General features: G+C 36.3%; 1 protein-coding gene across 1 annotated transcript in view; it reads left to right on the top strand.

Annotated features, from left to right (window-relative positions):
- The window catches only part of SOX5 (SRY-box transcription factor 5), an 866,928-nt gene that overhangs the window by 182,185 nt on the left and 665,313 nt on the right, over positions 1–19,430 (top strand). The window contains exon 4 of the mRNA XM_030321940.1: positions 12,831–12,900. The gene's annotated coding sequence lies outside the window, so the exon portion shown is untranslated. The remainder of the gene's footprint in view (positions 1–12,830; positions 12,901–19,430) is intronic.

Below are 19,430 nucleotides of genomic sequence, written 5' to 3'. Positions count from 1 at the left end.
AGTTTCTAAGTCTTTACAATTATTAAAAAACATACATTATAGGAAATATTACTTGCTTCCTGAGCCACATTGTTTTTTTTTTTCTTTTTATTTACTAGAAAACGCCAATATGTACCATTTTCTACTAATACATAACTATCTCCCTGAAAGTGTAACATGCTTTTGGAGTTAACCTTCTGGAGGCAAGAGACTAGTCATTAGTAAAATTATTTTAAGAAAATGAAACATGACTGGAAAGGAAAAAGGAAACTAAGGCTCAATAATGGTTAATTACCCAGTGCCCCAAAATGTTAATATTTTATTTTTTAAAAATATTTTTAATATTTTTTTTACCTTTGAGACAGACAGAGCACGAGCAGGGTAAGGACAGAGAGAGAGGGGGAGACACAGAATCTGAAGCAGGCTCCAGGCTCTGAGCTGTCAGCACAGGGCCCTGTGCGGGGCTCGAACTCATGGACTGCGAGATCATGACCTGAGCCGAAGTCGGACGCTTAACCGACTGAGCCACCCAGGCACCCCGACCCAAAATGTTAATATTTTAAACTTCTTCCTAACTTCTGCTCTGGATCACTGCTTCAGCATGGTCGTATACCTCTTTTATAAAACAAAGATGGGAGATGTACATTATTTAAAAATTGGTGTGTATTGGGCCTTCTTGAGGCAATTTTTTTTTTTTTGTGGGGGGAGAACCCATGACTTTGATGATGAATAAAGTAACCTATGGGGTCATATTCTCATCTTTTGATCCTGATGTCGCTGTTCACCTGAGGGAAGCAAAGGAAGAAGGGCATGTGAATCATGAGGTTTACTTCTTTATTGGTGTGGAATTTGTATTCAGTTTAATAAAAATTTATTGGCACCTGTTTTGTGTCTAGCACTTGAGTAATTCCTTTTACTCAATGACCTTGTCCTTAAATAGGCAAAATTTCATAGAGTTTCACCAAGTTCAAGAAGTCTGAGAATTAAACATAGTGTATAGGTAGAAAGCCAGAAGATGACTATAGTGATGTATAGAGTGAACACCCTGTGTGTTTCTAATGAGAATGAAAGGAATTTACGAAGCCTAAATATCCTCTGTTTAGTTTTAAGTCAGTGATCATGATATTAAAGAAAGTTGTATCGTTCCACATATCAGTGCTTTTCATCATGCAGTGACATAGTGAAAAAAAATAACCAAGTAGAGACGTCAGTTCCCCATATCAAAAGCTATGAAATATAAGTGCTCCCAGCCAAAGAAGGCAAGATCTGGAATTTTTTTTTAAATGTGGATATATAGAATAAATATGCAACCCTCCTGATAATGTTGGCTGATGAAATGAAATTCACCAACTGTAATTCTGGCACGGAGAGACACACATAGTGCCCGCATGCGCGCACGCGCGCACACACACACACAGACACGTGCACACACACGCGCACATATACACACATACCCTCAGCATATCCTTAATCATTTGCTATTTTATTTACATTTCATTTGCTAGAGTAAATTCTATCATTTGAACTTTAAAAAAATGTATTTCAATATTACTTAGGGAAAAATAGGAAATAATGTGATTGGCTTTCAAATAGCTTATTACCATTCATATACTCTCAAGATAAATTATATTAAAGGAAAAAAAAAAACAGAAAGAAAGAAACCCTGTTTCAGCTTCCGAAACATTCTAAATGGAGACTTAGCTCTAAGTAATCAAAATTGCTTTAGTTGTGCAGAGCGGCATTAAAAGCCTTGTCCACTAATTGAGTGAAGCAGTGCTATGGAGCAGTCCTGTCCCCTCATTAGGTGAACTTGCAGGCACTGTTTATCATACTGGGTTGCCGGCCTCAATCTAACAGTACTGCTGGCTCAAATTAGCGGTAATTCATTATGACACAGTATGTCCTTCTGTGAAACAACAATGTGAAGCCCATGGGGCATCTGTCTGCCACTTGCACTTCCTTATCACATTCCTTCCCACTTCAGGGCAAGTGACCACCTTCGCCTGAGCCTTCTAACTTCTTTAGCTAACTGGTGATTGGAGATGCAGTTTGAGTGAAGCATTGCATCCACCTCCCTTCCACAGATGTTGTAGAGAGGAAGAGGGTGGGTATCAATGGGCCCAGTCCTTCTGGAAAAAGATGACATGTTCTGAAGGAAGCAGAGTGCTCTTGTGTATATGTGTGAGTGCAAGGACTTCTTTTTGAATGCAAATACCTCCCTTGTTGTCAAATCATAGGGGATGTTAATAGAAAATATTGAGGTAAAATGTTCATAAATGTGATAGAATTCTGAAAAGAATGAAAGGTTTCTGACCATATACGTTAGGCTATTCAACGACACATTTGGAGAGAAACTTCATGTTTATATGATGAGCATTGCTGTTCAAAATGCAACTTTTCTACTCTTATGAGCAGGTAGATTGCTATCACTAGGGAAAAGTTCTAGCAGTCATGCAATTGGATACTTCCTCTTGCCAACTCTAAATTTTGTGTTGTGTCAATTAGCTCATTGTGTTGATTCAGATAATTTCTTCTGTCTATGGAGGAACAACTAAATTCAGCTGCTAAAGAATCTCTAAACCATGTCCGGATACCGCTTTTCCTCTGAGATCCTTAACTTGACCATGGATGTAGAAAACTTTGCACATATTGACTGTTGACTCTACAGCGTTGGGTACTTATTAGTCAATGAGTGAGGTTCAGGGCTGTTGTGCCCCCACTGTTTTTCCAAGGCTGAGCCTAATCTCACTGTAGGACATCTACTCCAAGTAATATGGGCCTGGTGGGATTTTAACAGCATTAAAAGCCTGCCGCCTAACATACCATTTATCATTTGAAATTCCACAATTAGACTCATTCCTTTGGATGATATTTAAAAAACATAAAACACAAACTTTTCTTGATATAATCTGATTGCTTAAGCTGGTTCATACATTACGATTAGTTACTAGTAATTACTTGTTTATCTACTATTTATTTCTGTAAACTCTATCCCTTCATAAAAAGCACTCTAACAAAATCCATCAGTTTAGAAATAGTACCCATTACCTCATTTTACAAAATTCTTACACTAAACATAGATACATGTTTTTAGATAGTAGTTCCTAATGAGTCTTGACTGAATTCCTGCTTTCTTCACCAAATCTGCTTCATCCCTATTCAGTCTTCACGGCTTCAGTGAATAGCAACTCCATCCTATTTGCTCATTCCAAACACCTAGGAGTCATCCTTGGCTTCTAGCTTTCACTCACATCCATATCCAATTAATTCACTGGCAAATCCTTTCTGCAAAAATATACATTCTGAATTGACCACTACCATTCTGGCTCAAGATAACACAAACTGTTGCCTGGAATATTAAAATAGACTCTTCAGACCTACCTTCACTCTATTTATAACATAGCTTTGAAAATAAGTGGTGTCATTTTAGTTGTCAAAAGGTCTGGGGATTAATGGGGCGCCTGGGTGGCGCAGTCGGTTAAGCGTCCGACTTCAGCCAGGTCACGATCTCGCGGTCCGTGAGTTCGAGCCCCGTGTCGGGCTCTGGGCTGATGGCTCGGAGCCTGGAGCCTGTTTCCGATTCTGTGTCTCCCTCTCTCTCTGCCCCTACCCCATTCATGCTCTGTCTCTCTCTGTCCCAAAAAAAATAAATAAACGTTGAAAAAAAAATTAAAAAAAAAAAAAGGTCTGGGGATTATTACTGGCATTTAGAGATGCAAAATGACCTACCATGGGTTTGATGGTCAGGACAAGGAGGAGTTACCCACAGAAAATTCCACTTTTGCTCAAACCCCTTCAATGGCTGCTAATTTTTCTGAGAATATAAGCCAGTAGTATTACAATGGCCTACAAGGCATTACACAATCCTTCCTTCTCCCTCCCTCACTTATCTGATCTCATTTCCTGTTAACTCTCATTCATTCACTGCATTACAGCCACTCTGAAAATACAGTCACGCTGGCATGCTATTCCCACCACCTGAAAAGTTCTTCCCCCAATATACTAGTCTTACTCCTTCACCTCCTTATTCAAATGTCTTCTTTCTCAGTTACCCAGTTGTAGAGTATCTTTTCAGATTCCTAACCACAAGCTATTTTGCCACTGAAATACTGATCACTATCCAACATATTTTGTTATATTCTGGTCTTTCTTCACTTACCAGACTATATCTTACAGTATCTTACATGAGAGATTTTTGTCTGTTGTTTTGTTTGCTGTTATTATCACGTAGCTTAGACTATCTGGTACATAGTAGGTGCTCAAAGAGTTATTGAATGAAAGAATTTAAACTCATAAAAACCTTAGGCAGTATTGCATTAAAGAAATGAAAATTTAAAAGCTGAGGGGCTAGTAGATTAGTCAAGATACACATAGCTTAGTTTAAAGAGAGGAGTTTTCACCTGTTCTCATGAATACATGTATTTATTCATCCACTAAGTATTAAACTCCAATTTAAATCAGGTACTTTTCTAGGTGCTAGAGGTAAAGCAATGGAGAAAATAGGTAAGGGCATGTAACAAAACTAGTTTTAGAGATGGTAAGTGCTATGCAGGAAATAAAAGGAAGAAGGGGGTACTGACAGGTGGCAGGGGGAGGCCTCCAATTATTGTATATTTCCCACTGTAACCTAATTCATTTCTACACTAGTAATAATTATTTTGTTCGATATACAGTAAAACCTTGGTTTGTGAGCATAATTTGTTCTGGAAACATGCATGTAATCCAAAGCACTTGTACATCAAAGCAAATTTCCTCATAAGAAATAATGGAACCTCAGATGATTCATTCCACAACCAAAAAATATTCATATAAAATGATTACAATACTGTAATATGATACAGAGTAATAAAATAGAAAATATAAAGAAAAATAACTTAACCTGCACTTACCTCTGAAAACCTTGTGGGTGGTATAAGACAGACAAGAAAGAGGAGGGTTACTGTGTAGGATGACTTTCACTATCACTAATGGAATTACTGCTATCTATTGACTCAATGGAATCTTTTTCTGCATGGGGGCCATTGTATACGCTCACTCAGATGTTGATTACAGTATGGTATTAATGAACTCTTGGCATATAGTGTATTTAATGAAGTTGGCAGTAAGGCAGCAGAGGAAAAGGTCCATACCTGCAGGCAGCCTGACCTAGAATGAAGCAAAGCATTCCTAAGCTTACTCTTGTGTGGAAAAGCAAAGGACTGTCCATAGGTGCTTTGAAGTGACAAAAAATTCACTAGTGCCAGTTGTGGGCACCTTCCAACGTTCTGAAAAATCACTGATTTCTGCCAAACACCACGGCCTGAGAAGGAGCATTTGAACATGGGAGATGATCGCCTACAATCCCACAGTGAGAGAGAGGAAGAAAAAGAGAGGAACCATTGGCTCAGTAGTGATCATATGACATTTGGCATCATATACTACGTGTGTTGCAAGACACTTATCAAGTTAAGATGTATTAGCAAACACTTGAAAAGAAAATAAAGTGGGGAATTGATACATAAACAGGTATATTTTGAAGAGGTCTATGTGGCCTGTTGGAAATAAAATGGATTATGATGCGGGCTGTCTTGGGTTCAAGGATCAGCTCTGCTCCATGTTAACCATGTAACCCTGGACACTTAAGTTCACCTCCGTATTCTCATTTGTTAAGTATTAAGAATGCACACTTCATAGGTGGCTGTGAAGTAAGAAAGTGGTATAGATAAGGTATCTAATACATAATAAAAGAATAAATGGGTTTTTTGTTTATTTTATTTATGTAATTTTTAAAGGTTATTTATTTATTTTGAGAGAGAGAGAGAGAGCGCGTGCACAAGCAGGGGGGCGGGGAGAGACAGAGAGAGAGAGAGAGAATATCCCAAGCAGGTTCTGCATTGCTAGTGCCAAAGCAGACATGAGGCTCAAACTTACTAACCGTGAGATCATGACCTGAGCCAAAATTGAGAGTTGGATGCTTAATTGACTGAGCCATCTATGTGCCCTGATAACAAACGGTTTTTTGAAAGACTTTTGGCTACTGCACAGGAAATGGACCTGGATACGGTACCCCAGAGGGCATCTGTGTGCTGAGGAGAAAGATCAGGTTATTATGAGGTCACTAAGTACCAACTGAGAGCCTTTATAAAAATCCTTTCTTTCCCCCACTTAAATAGCAATATACAATTTGTATGAAATTTTTGTTATTGTATGTAATAACTTTATGCTATTATAAAAGTTATTTATTTGTGAAATGTTTAGAAAATGTAGATTAACAAAAGAAGAAAGTAAGAAATTCCTGTAATTCTAAAATTAGCATTGTCACCTTTCGGCTATCAGCACAGAGCCGAACACCGGGCTCTATCTCACAAAAGGCATAACCGACTAAGCCACCCAGGTGCTCCTGGGTTGAGTCTTGAGGGAGAGTAGATAAAGAAGAATTGCATAACATGGTCAAGTTGTCCCATGTGTAGAGTTTGGGACTGGAGCAAGGAGAACATCTAAGAAACATACAATGGCCCTGTAAGAGAAGAATAAGAATGTAGAGAAGGGCAATAGCTATTGAAATGGAGGGGAAAGGACAGATTTTGTAGATATTTAAGAGATGGGATGAGCATGATTCCATGGCCAATTAGATGTGGAAGGTGAGGGGGGGGAATCTCCCTTCAGTCTTATAAGAACTTTTTAATTAAAGAGTTGTAATTTTATGTAAATCACCTCTTTAATATCTTCTGAGTTCAGATAAATTAAAAAAATCTGAATTATAGCAAAGACTATTTCTATTTACATAGTAGGTGGATGTAAGTAGGCAACTGTTGTTTCGTATTTCAGCATGCAGCACCACCCATGCAAGTCCTTTCCTTTGGGAGAACTGCTTCTTCATTCTCTGCCTGTGACGATGGTACACAATAGAGTCCTATCCAATCATAGAACTTCATTCTGATTGCCATTATGAGTGATTCAAAGAAAAAGCCCTGGTTTTTCCAATATGTATGCACGAGTAATCTTCCCTTATGACATTTCATCTTCCCATTGAATGGTAATTAAAATACCTGTACCTTTTTGCTATGGCATGAATGATTATAATAAGAGTAAAAAGATGATATAACATTGATTATCTACAATAATAGTGGTACTCAATGGACCAGGCACTCTTGAATTTGACATGCATTAACTCACTTAATACTGTTAACACCATATAAGGCATGCATTATTATAATTCTTCTTTAAAAGATGAGGAAGTAAAGGAACCAAGACATAAAGTAACTTTCCAGTGGTCAGGAAAAAAAAAAGTGCTGGAGCTAGGATAGCCTGAGTTATCAAAATTTTCAATAGAGGAGATGTGGTATTTGTTTTTCGTTATCTTAAGGAATGATACTTAAAAGTAAATATCTTTTCTATAACGTTCAACTTAACTTTCAATTACTCAGAATTTCCTGGGAACAAACTAACATGATTGATCTATTTTTTACTTAATATTTATTTAATTAGCTTGGTAATCAACTATATAAATTCTATTTCCATTTGGTGATAATGGTGATGCTATGTTATGTTTATCTGGTATGGATGATCTCACTTATTTTATCACTGGAAATTCCTACTTTATAATTTTTCACCTTATTTAATTCATTTATACACATTATAATATCTATTGTACAGTTAACTTCTCAAGTACAGAATCCATGTGTGATTAATCTTCCTAGCCTTCAGAGTACGCAGAAAATGGAAAAATTACTGTTTACTTTGGGGCTCTGGAAACACATTAGTTCAATTATCACCTTGAATATGAGAAAACTAAAGTTCAGAAAGATCTTGCAACCTATAAGTCAAGGCCTGAACTCATACTCCATTCTGGATAATCCCAAAACACATGTTGTTTTTATCTCTAAATTCTACCTTATAACGTATACAGTATCTTACGATAAGTACTCAGGTACTTTTTGTTGAATAGATGAGTGTTGAATAGATAGATGATGGTTGTTACTTAGCAAATCTCCAACTTAAACCAAAGCAGTGTATGAATGCACTTTAGAGAAGGGAATGGAACTTACTTAAATTCTAATAGCAGAAAATATGCTTGAATAGTCAACATGTATTAAATAAAGAGATTAGCCACTAATAGGTTACATAACTGGAATGGATCAAGCTGCTTAATCATAGAACTCTTTTACCATTATGAAATTGGGTAAATTTGAGACAGCCCCATAAAATAATGTAGCTCCCATTTTTTTAATGAATTCATATTAGAATTAAAAGTTAGATAGTATTGGGAAACTTCAATTTTATGTCACTGAAATTTAATATTTTTAAAGTATATGTTTTCTCATATACTTACCTTGTTTCATTTGGCAGCTAAAACTTTATAACAGTCATTCTTTTTTAAGTTTATTTATTTATCTTGAGATAGAGAGAAAGAAAGTAGGGGAGGGATAGAGAGACACACACACAGAATCTTAAGCAGGCTCAGCACTGTCAGCATGGCACCTGATGAGAGGCTCGAACTCACAGACTGTGAGATCGTGACCTGAGCTGAAATCAAGAGTCAGACAGCTGAGCCATTCAGGCACCCCTAATAGTCATTCTTAAATCGAGAATTCTAAAATCACTAAAGTATCTATGTGAATTCCAACTTTTAACAAATTGTATTCTGAACTATCACCATAGTTTGGATTAAAAACATCTTCCTTTCACTATCAGTCCTGATAAGGTGACAATTATACTTGGATTGTATTATAGTACTTGGAACTCTGTGGAAAGACTATCTCTGAAGACTAGTTTAAAAGTAGAACATCTTCCTATTATTTTATTAGTGGTATTTAAACTTGGCATGGCTTGGCAAGTTTATGGCTTGGGTTTATAGTTTTAACTCTTACGTTTAGTTATATGATCCATTTTGAGTTAGTTTTTTACATGGGATTGAGGTAGGGGTTCTATTCCATTCTTTTGCGTATAGATATCCAGTTGCCCCCGACCATTTGTTGAAAAGACTATTATTATGTTCCAATACTAATTCTCAGATGTTAACTGGGTGTCCTATCATTCAATTCAATCTGACAATATCTGCAGTTAGCATCAGATCCCAGAAGTTAAAGTGTAAGGTCCCCAATGATTGCTCTTATTCAGAAAGTAACTGCAAGTACTGTCCCCAGGCAATGGGCACTTCTGCCTGTCAGAATTGGCTGCAAATTTGGGAGTTCCCACAATACTCCTTTAGCTTCGGTAATTCACTAGCATGACTCATAGAACTCAGGGAGGTGCTATACATATTATGATTGTTTTATTATAAAGGATTCAAATGAATAACTTAGTTGAAGAGATACACAGGATGTGTCTGGAAGGGTCTTGAGCCTAGGAGGTTCTGTTTTTGGGGAGTCAGGGTGTGCCACCTTCCCAAACATCAGTGCTCACCAGGAAGCTCTCTGAATCTCATTGTTTAGAACTTCCATTAAGGTTTCATTACATAGGCATGATTGATTAAATCATTGACCATGTGATTAAACTCCATGTCAAGCCCCTTTCCTCAGAGTCTGGGGTACTGGGGTCCTGAAAGTTCCAGTCCTCAAATCACATGATTGCTTTTTCCACAACCTCTCCCATCCTGAAGCTATCTAGGGGCTCTGTTATGAGGCAAGTATAGCATAACAAAGGCATGCCTATCACTTGGTGAATTCCAAAGGTTTTTGAAGCTCTGTGCCAGGAATCAGGGAACAGAAATTCAGAGAACAGTTTTATTCACAACAGACCAAATTTCTTTCCTCCAGGGTCTTGGCAAGTGTGTCAAAAACCAAATGACCATAAATGTCTGGGTTTATTTCTGTACTCTCAATTCCATGCCATCCATTGATATGTATTTGTATTCTCATGCCAGTACCACACTGTCTTGATTACTATAGCTTTGCCTTAAGTTGTGAAGTTGAGAACTTTATATTCTCCAACTTTTTTTCTCGGCATTGTTTTAGCTATACTAGATCCCTTGAGTTCCATATGAATTTTAGGATCAGCTTATCAGTTTCTATCAAAAAAAGCTAGCTGAAATTTTGATAGGGCTATGTTGAATCTATAGATTAATTTGGAGAGTGTCTTCATTTTAAGGATATTAAGTTTTCTGATCCATGAATGTGGGATGTCTTTTTTAGTGGTGTTTGGTTTTTAATGTACAAGTCTTCCACTTCTGTTACTAAATTTATACTTAAGTGTTTTTATTTTTTCCATGCTGTTGTAAATAGAACTGTTTTCTTAATTTTATTTTCAGAATCTTCATTGCTAGTATACAGAAATTTAATTGATTGATCAAATATCCTGCAACCTTACTGAACTTTTTCATTTTTTCTAATAGGTTTTTTAGTGAATTCCTTGGGATTTTCTAAATAAAAATAATGTTATCTACAAAAAGCTGGTTTTCCTTCTTCCTTTTCTATCTGGATGTGTTTTATTTCTTTAAAATTTTTTTTAATCTTTATTCATTTTTGAGAGAGAGACAGAGTGTGAGCAGGGGAGGAGCAGAGAGAGAGGGAGACACAGAATTTGAAGCAGGCTCCAGGCTCTGAGATGTCAGCGCAGAGCCCGTTGCAGGGCTCGAACTCACGAACCGTGAGATCATGACCTGAGCCGAAGTCAGACACTCAACTGACTGAGCCACTCAGGGGCCCCAATGGATGTGTTTTATTTCTTGTTCTTTATTAACAAACCTGGCTGTAACCTCCAGTACAATGTTGAATACGAGTGGTATGAGTGGACATCCTTGTTTTATACCTGATCTGGGGAGAAAGCAGTCAGCCTTTTATCATTAAGTATGATAGTTGTGGGTTTCTGTAGATGCTCTTTTATTAGGTTAAAGGAAGTTCTCTTCTATTGCTAGTTTGTTGAGTGTTTTTATCATGAAAAGGTGTTGGATTCTGTCAAATATCTTTCGGACCTATTGAATAATTGTATGAGTTTTTATTTTATTAGTATGGTGTGTTACATTGTTTGCTATTTAGATGTTAAACCAATTTTATATTCCGAGGGTAAATCCCATTGGGTCTTGGTGAATAATTCCTTTTCACTCTTCTATATACTTTAAAAGAATTTAGGTATGCCTGAAATCACCCATAATGGAGGCTTTTAAAAATAAAAAGTTTTGTATAAACTAATAATCAAAAGTTATATGAGTAATCTGGCCCTAGATCACCTCCAAATCTCTGGTTACAGTATTTTAGACTAATATTCTGGAAGTGTAATTCTGTCATCCTAAAAGTATCACTTTTAAGTCTTTTCAAAATACTGACCACATGGGGCACCTGGAAGGCTCAGTCAGTTAAGTGTCTGACACTTGATTTTGGCTCAGGTCATGATCTCACAGTCATAAGATCAAGCTCTGCGTCAGCCTCCGTGCTGGGCATGGATCCTGCTTGGGATTCTCTGTCTCCCTCTCCTTCTGCCCCTCTCCAACCCTCCCCCACTCACTCATGTGTTCTCTCTCTCTCTCTCTCTCTCTCTCTCTCTCTCTCACACACACACACACACACACACACACACACACAGAATACTGACCACATGATCTGGTTGATGATACAGGTAACTCCACCATCTTAGGGCAGAAACTTTATATAATTTATGTTTGTACAATTTAGTAATCATATAGTAATATCAAAAAAATCATTAATGTTTAAACATTTCAAAATGATGACTAAACATTCTGGGGGCCAAAGTTTGAAAAGGTAGAATAAGTGATGAACTCACCCTTACCAAATTATTTTACATACATCAATAAATAATAAAATTGTGATAAAATAGTTATATGTTTTGGATTTTTGGATTCATGACAAAATGAAATGAAACTATTTTATAGTTTCTTATAGTTTCTTGTTAAGAAAATAAGCCTCCAATGGGTAAGATAAATTTCCAAAGACATTCAGCTCTTCTGTCATAGGACCAATGATTAAACCTTGGTCATTATGACACTGGCGTATGACTCTGAAAGAGTGACTGGGTATAAAAGTTTCTGGGTTTTTTTTTGCTGTTTTTATTCTTGTTGTTTTTAATCTAGAAATTATCTAGTAAGTTTGTAAACTTTTATTCTTATACAACTTAGTGTCCTAGTATAATATAGCACTGTGCTTTGATAAGTAATAATTTACATTTAACAAATTTTAGAGCACATTAGAATGTTTTCCATAAAGTATTTCAGCTACAAATAATGTTACATTATAAATATATTTTAAGTTAACCATCAATGAATATAAAGAAGGTTAAAATTTTTTTCCTATAAAACAAGTCCCAGAATTACATATTCATATATATGTTTATATGACTGAATTAATAATACAAAGATTAAAAAAATTTTTTTGAGAGAGAGATGATGTGTGCATGCACATGAGTGGGAGAGGGGCAGAGAAGAGGGAGAGAGAGAATCTTAAGCAGGCTCCGTGCTGAGCACAGAGCCTGACATGGGGCTCAATCTCACAACAGGGCATTCATGACCAGAGCCAGAATCAAAAGTCAGACACTTAACCGACTGAGCCACCCAGGTGCCCCTATAATATGAAGAATTTTAAAAGCTATTTAATTAATATAGCTCTAAAATAACTGGTTCACATTTTTACATTTCAATTGTCATTATATCTTGACTGTCACTTATAAAATTTGTTTTTTAGCTGTTCATTCATTATTCATTTATCAGCCACTAACTGCAATGTCTTGTAAGTCTGACATTTTGTGTGGCTATGAATCTGATCTAGAAAAAATTACTATGATGAAATTATTTAATATTTCTTTCAAAGTTTTGTAGTAGAAAGTTTGTTTAACTCTCTTTATGATGTTTGATTTGTTCACCTGAGTATTTTGGAATTACTTTGATTTCTCACTACTTTCCTTTTTTTTTTTTTTTTTTTTAGCATCGCAAGAAATAGATAACATCAAGAAGGACATCAGGAGTAGGAGAAATTGGCCTGGGAGGCTCAGCAGGTCAGGACGCTTGCATTATCATTTGCTGTTCATTCTTTTGCCATCAATTCTAGAGTTCTCAAGTCTCTTGCCACTTGTTTCTTTCTTGAATATGCTTACTTGGTATATTCTCAGTTTTGCAAATCATGACTAACACCTTTATGTAAAAAGTCTGGCATTTGGGTATTCTTTTTTTAGGATTTAAAGATTAAAAAATAATAATTCAAATAAATATTCAGGAATAGAAGGAAGTCTCTTACCTAATAAGTTATATAGATACCCTGGTTTCTCTTATTCTCATATAAACTGTTTTTAAATGAAGATTTCCTGATAACTTTTCCAAAATCAGAACTTTAAACATAAAATGTTATTAAGCAATTGTAGTAACATTAAGTTATTGTAATAACACTGGCATCATTGAAGTCAAGTTTCCTTTCTTTTCTGCTATATTCTCTGGGCTTGGGCCCACCTCTGAAAGCTCTTGACACTTTAAAGTCAATCTGTTTGCTTGCACTAATTTGAACTACTGAAAGTTGACTACCATGTGTAAAATGAAGGTTAATTAAAATACAATTTCTCTGTAAATAGAAAGATCCCAATAGTCAAAGGGTCTACTATGAACATTGTCAGCATTGTAGAACGTTTAGTGTTAATCATATTCCTCAGTAAGCTGGAGCCATGCTGCCGTTTGGGGTCTCCATTGCCCTGAATGTCCCCATGAGTAACTAATGGCTTTGTGGTCATCTCCTGCTTCAGAGGAGTCTCCCAGTTGTCTTAAATAGTGATTACATCTCTCTGTACAATTGCTTAATTATTTATGGAAGCTTGGAGAGCCTTTACCTCTGTCATACGTATCACTTCCACAGCTCTCCCAGAGTTTAACTTAGCTCCTTCAAATCCAGGTCTGTTACGGAACAACTTTCCCTGAGATTTTCAGTTTTCATCACACAGAGGGACAAATGCTTCTGTCCTTCAGTCTGATCACAATTCTTCTAGTAAAAACACGTTTCAGGAAGGAACTAAGCTCAGAATTCTTCTGCCAGGACGATTCAGGGATTTTGTTATTTCTTAGCATTAGCATTAGGGACCGGACAGATTATTATTGTTATGTATTGAGAGAACACTACCCTCCAGCTTAAAGGAGAGATAATTTCACGTATAACTGGATACAATAAATATGCTCAAGCTTCTGTTCTTAGCTTAAGTAGGTAAGAGTTCTACAAAGAGATGTATTTAGAATGATATGTCTAACTGACTGGATTTATAAGTATGCCTGCACTGATTCTTGCAGCTTTGAGGTTTCCTTTTGGGCAATACTTTCATAACGAGTGTACTGTTGGTAGACCAAATTTTCAGTTGGCAAACAGTGTTCAACTAAACCTTGAAAAGAAATAAATTGAGCCAAAAGTGGTAGGTTTTCTTGGCATCCAGCTAATATATAAGTATTGACCTTAAATTGAATATAGTTGTTGAGTTTTGCATGTTTGGAAGCAAAATCAAGAAGGAGAAACAAGTATCTTATAGATCCCATAGTCTTGGGAGATAGAATCCACTCCAGTTTACCTATTTTACAAATTTAAATTGCTACCCAGTGTCATATGAAATCATAACAGAAGTAAATCAGTGTTTCTTGATATGATGCAGGCCTACTGCATTATGCTGACTTGCAGGTTATGGAATACTTACAATTCTGTGCACAACTTTGTGCACACACGTGACAAGTGTCATCATTTGCCATCTCCACCAATGTATAGTTTATATAAAACATAATTGATACTAATACTTGACTTTGGATTATACTGATATTTGAAAAATATCAAGAACTTTAAGTTTTTGTTTTCCTTTTTAACTGTTGTTTCTCTGGAGACGTTTCCTATTTGGCTGGATGAAATGGAAGGGTGATTATTCATTCATTCTTTAATTCATGCAACAGAAGTTCTCATGCTCCTGAAGCTTTTATTCTAGTGGAGGATAACATTACGTGAAGATTTTAATGTACAGTTGATCTTTGAACAATGTGGGGGTTTGGAGTGCTCATCTCCCATGCAGTTGAAAATCTGTGTTTAATTTTTGATTCTCCAAAAAGTTAACTACTATTGGTCTACTATGGACCAGAAGCCTCACCAATACCATAAGCAATTGATTGACACATATTTTGTAAGTTATATGTATTTTATACTGTACAATAAAGTAAGGTAGGGAAAAGAAAATGTTATTAAGAAAATCATAAGGAAGAGAAAATACATTTACAGTCCTGTGCTATAAAAAATCCACATATAAGTGGACCCATGCAGTTCAAACGCATGTTGTTCAAGAGTCAACTGTATATGTTAATGGGGGTGCATACTAAGAAGTAAATAAAGCAGAGTAAACAGAATGATGGGAGACTATTTCAGATATGTGTGTGAGGAGGGGCGCCTGGGTGGCTTAGTTGGTTAAGCGTCCGACTTTGGCTCAGGTTATGATCTCACGGTCCGTGAGTTCGAACCCCACGTCGGGCTCTGTGCTGACAGCTCAGAGCCTGGAGCCTGCTTCAGATTCTGTGTCTCCTTCTCTCTCTGACCCTCCCCCATTCATGCTCTGTCTCTCTCTGTCTCAAAAATAAATAAACATTAAAAAAAATTAAAAGATATGTGTGTGAGGAAAGTCTTTCTGCTAAGGAGAAACTGAAGCACAAATGTAAATGGAGAGAGGGAACTATTTTGATATACACGGGTGAAGAGATACTCCTTAAACTTGCTATGTTGAAAGATTGTCGAGAAAGGCAACGTGACAGGAAAAGATTAAGTAGTGGACAAGTAAGACATGAAAATGGGAAGGAGTCTATTGTATAGTCTCCTATGGAGACTCCTGTGGAGTCTATTGTATAGTCCTGGTAGACCGTGGCAGGACCTTGCCTATCCTTCTGAGCGAGATGGGAATCATTAGAGTGATTTTAGCCAGTAAGAGGGAATCATATGGCTCACGTGTTTTACGGATCACTCAGACTTACGGGGTATGTAAAGCATTTAAAAGATTTCTCTTGACACGGAATATAAATTATGAATGAAAATAGACTTAAATTAACAATGATCAGGGCAACATTATCTGATCAGGATATTGACGGATGATTGTGTTCCAGGAGCTAATGTTAAATAGTGCAGCTCTCATTTTTCTTTTCCGTGTCCTTAATTTGCATAATTCTTTTGAATTTGAATCATGTTTTTTGGCAGTGTATAATAACTTATTGTTTTATAATAGGGACATTAATGACAATGATATGTAATATTTAAAAATGATGTGCGTCTGATTGTTCCTTTGCATACTGATTTTCCCATTTGTTTGTCATTTATAATTTCAACCAAAACTACATAGCCTTGTACGAGTCCACAACAAGTCATGAATTTTATCTTCTATTTGTAAGGGAAGATGCTTGAAATTATGTCATGGCTTTATTATAATTATCACATGATCTATTAGACTATTTATAAGGAGGAAACATGGAGTAATTAGTAGGAATTAGAGAGCATGAGTTCTGGAACCAGCTCTGAAACTTACAGCTGACTTGGGATCTTTAACACGTTTGCCTAGAAATGATCAACACTGCTTTTCCCAAAGGGAGAAGCATACTATTACTGTTACCTCTAGAGTTCCTTTACATTTGTTAAGCCAGTGTGTACATACTAGGTGGTGAATAAAAGTTGGTTGAATTAAGAGTCACCTACACTAGAAGTGACCATTTTTAATACAAATGAGAAAATAAGGGAGATTATTTCATATAAATAATAAAGAAAAATCTCCATATTTATTTTCATAAAAATCACTTCGAGTAGATATTATTGATACTTGGAAGAGTTGTTTCTTAAATTCTCATTGCTATCATGTGAAAGAATCAAAGTGAGCATTAAAAAATAAATTTAACAGTTGCCTTCTATTATCAGTCTTGTGGCAGCAGTTTCCAAATAATTTACCATAAATTTTTTAAATTTTTAAATGAATACATTAATAAATGAATTTAAAACTATAAGCTTATATCTAAGCTTAGATTCCGTTATTGGCTATCAGAATATTCATGCAACAAATAAATGTATATATTTGAAAATTTTTATTTATTCAAAATGCTTTCCTTTTTAATCATAAGAATAAAAATCACTTTTATGATTAAATGAGAAAGAAATTATTCTCTGAATTCTGTTTCAGGGGAGAGGGCATGCCTACCTCAACTTCACATGCACACTTGACAGTTATCCTTGAGCCTACGGTGGCTCAGGTTCTTTTCTGCCACAGCGAGTGCAGGAGATTTCCCTTCTCTCCCATCACACTTTTTTTTTCCTTGAAAGACTCTTCCCTGCTTTTTGATGGGAATTAATCTGTTTTGTTCTCCACTGTAACCCAAATACACCTTTCAAAGTACTTTGCTTATAGCATGTGTTAAATAAACTTAGTTTGAAGATCCAAAACCAAATATTATAATGCAAGATAAAATGTATTATAGACTAACAAGAGCTACAGTGTAACATTATTTGAGGGTTCATAGAAAAGAGAAAGCTTCATAGGCAAGCCAGTACTTGTCTTAAAGGATGCATGTGATTTTCTTAGCAGAGATATTAGACACAGAGGTAGGGGGGTGGTGGTGGGGGGTTGCCTAGTATATATTTAAGGTCCTGGTCTCTGAAGTCTCTCTTTGGACTTGGGTGAGTTTGGATGTGGCACAGGGTATACAAAAGGCAATAGTGACTATGAAGATATGTTGAGCTCTTTACAACATAAAGAGACTTTATAATTCAAACTCTCTGAAGAGGACTTTGACTCTTTGGTGATTTGACTTTTAATTCAACAGGACCTAGGAAGTTATTGAAAAGTTTTGTTTGTTTAGAAAATGTGGATGATGATTAGGTCTGTGCTTGGATTAATTAACTAATAGGATAGTAGTATGAGGTTGACTGAAAGAGGAGAGGTTACAAGGGGAAGAGAGGAGACCAATGCAATAATCAGACGAGATCCAGAAAGTCAGGACCGAGATAAAAACACTTAGGGACAGTTATAAGCAGAAATTCAAAGATGGAATCAATAGACTTTGACTTACGAGAAAAATAAGGGATGAATTTAAACCTTGAGTAACTGAAATGAAAGCTTTGCAAGTCATGGATGTGGGAAATCAGAAAAGGCTGCCCGTTTTTACTTATTTAAATTTTTATTAGTGAAGAGACACCAACTGATTTGAGAATCTTTACATTTGAGTTGCCAGTGCTGATATATTCAGGAAGTATCCATGCCTCTTCTGGAATGTGGCAGGAGAGTTGAAAATGAAGCTACGTGAATTTAAACTTGACAGCAAAAGTGTCCTCTTTAGCAGAAGAAGGGCAATCCCGGCTGAGGAACACCCTGAAAGACTAAGAGTCTTAATGCCATGTGGAATTTTGAAGAAAATCAAATGGAAGAGTCAAAATAAAAGAAATTCTGAAATTTGAATTGTAGTTCTGCTGTTTGAGCAGCTGTGTGGTTCTGAAGTTGGCTTTGGTTTGTTTGTTTGTTTATTTATTTATTTTTACTTAAAAATTTTTTTAAATGCTTATTTATTTTTGAGAGAAAGAGAGACAGAGACAGTGGGAGGGACAGAGAGAGAGAGAGAGAGAGAGAGAGAGAGAGAGAGACAGCATCTAAAGCAGGCTCCAGGATCTGAGCTGTCAGCACAGACCCTGACGCAGGGCTCAAACTCATAAACCATGAGATCGTAACCTGACCTGAAGTCGGGTGCTCAACTTACTGAACCACCCAGGCGCCCCTATTTATTCATTTATTTATTTTTAATGTCTGCAGGAGCCCTGCCTGAGTGATCTGCAAATAGTAAGCACTAAATGCAGGCTTTATTGTCTCATTAAAATATAATCATTTCTGAATTATGGAATCTTTTTTAAGTATTGAAATTATTTAAGTGTCATTAATTCAGTTTTAATTTGTTCATTGATTCATTCACTGATTGATTGATTGATTGATTGATTCATTCATTCATATATTCTTACTGAGTCTTAACTGTGGCAGGTACTGTTTTAATTTTATTGCCTTTTTCTCCATCCCATACTTGACTAGAATCTTCACTGGTTGAACTGAGCATATTATTCTCCGTCACTTACAGGAAAAAGACTGATTTAGATATTGTCTATCTATGGAAGCATGCCTTCCACAGCTCAGACTGTCTCCTCTTCCTCAAGTTGGTTGGAGTAACTATAAAAGGAAGTGATGGAGAATGTTGTTTTTACTTTTACAATAACAGGAAACACATTAATTGTACTGATTCCCTGTAGACACTGAGAGTAAAATATTTAACTCACGAATTATTTAAGTCACCCTCCTTAACGGTAGTTAAACACGCTGATGTTATAGAGATCTGACAAACATAACTATTATCATATGACTACTGAGAAGTTTTTGGACAGAAGTGCCAGTAAGAGGAGGGGAGCCCTATCCCTGAATGCTGAATGAGTGCTTGCCTGGGGTGTCCCCAGGAACAGGAGCTGACACAGGTGTTCGGCACAGTTGCTTACTGCTTCCCATCAAGAAGGATAGGGGGT

The sequence above is a fragment of the Lynx canadensis genome, chromosome B4 (genome assembly GCF_007474595.2).
Source record: "Lynx canadensis isolate LIC74 chromosome B4, mLynCan4.pri.v2, whole genome shotgun sequence".
Lineage (NCBI taxonomy): Eukaryota > Metazoa > Chordata > Mammalia > Carnivora > Felidae > Lynx > Lynx canadensis.
Note: the sequence above shows the minus strand (reverse complement) of the source record. Positions and strands in the feature narration are given on the sequence as shown.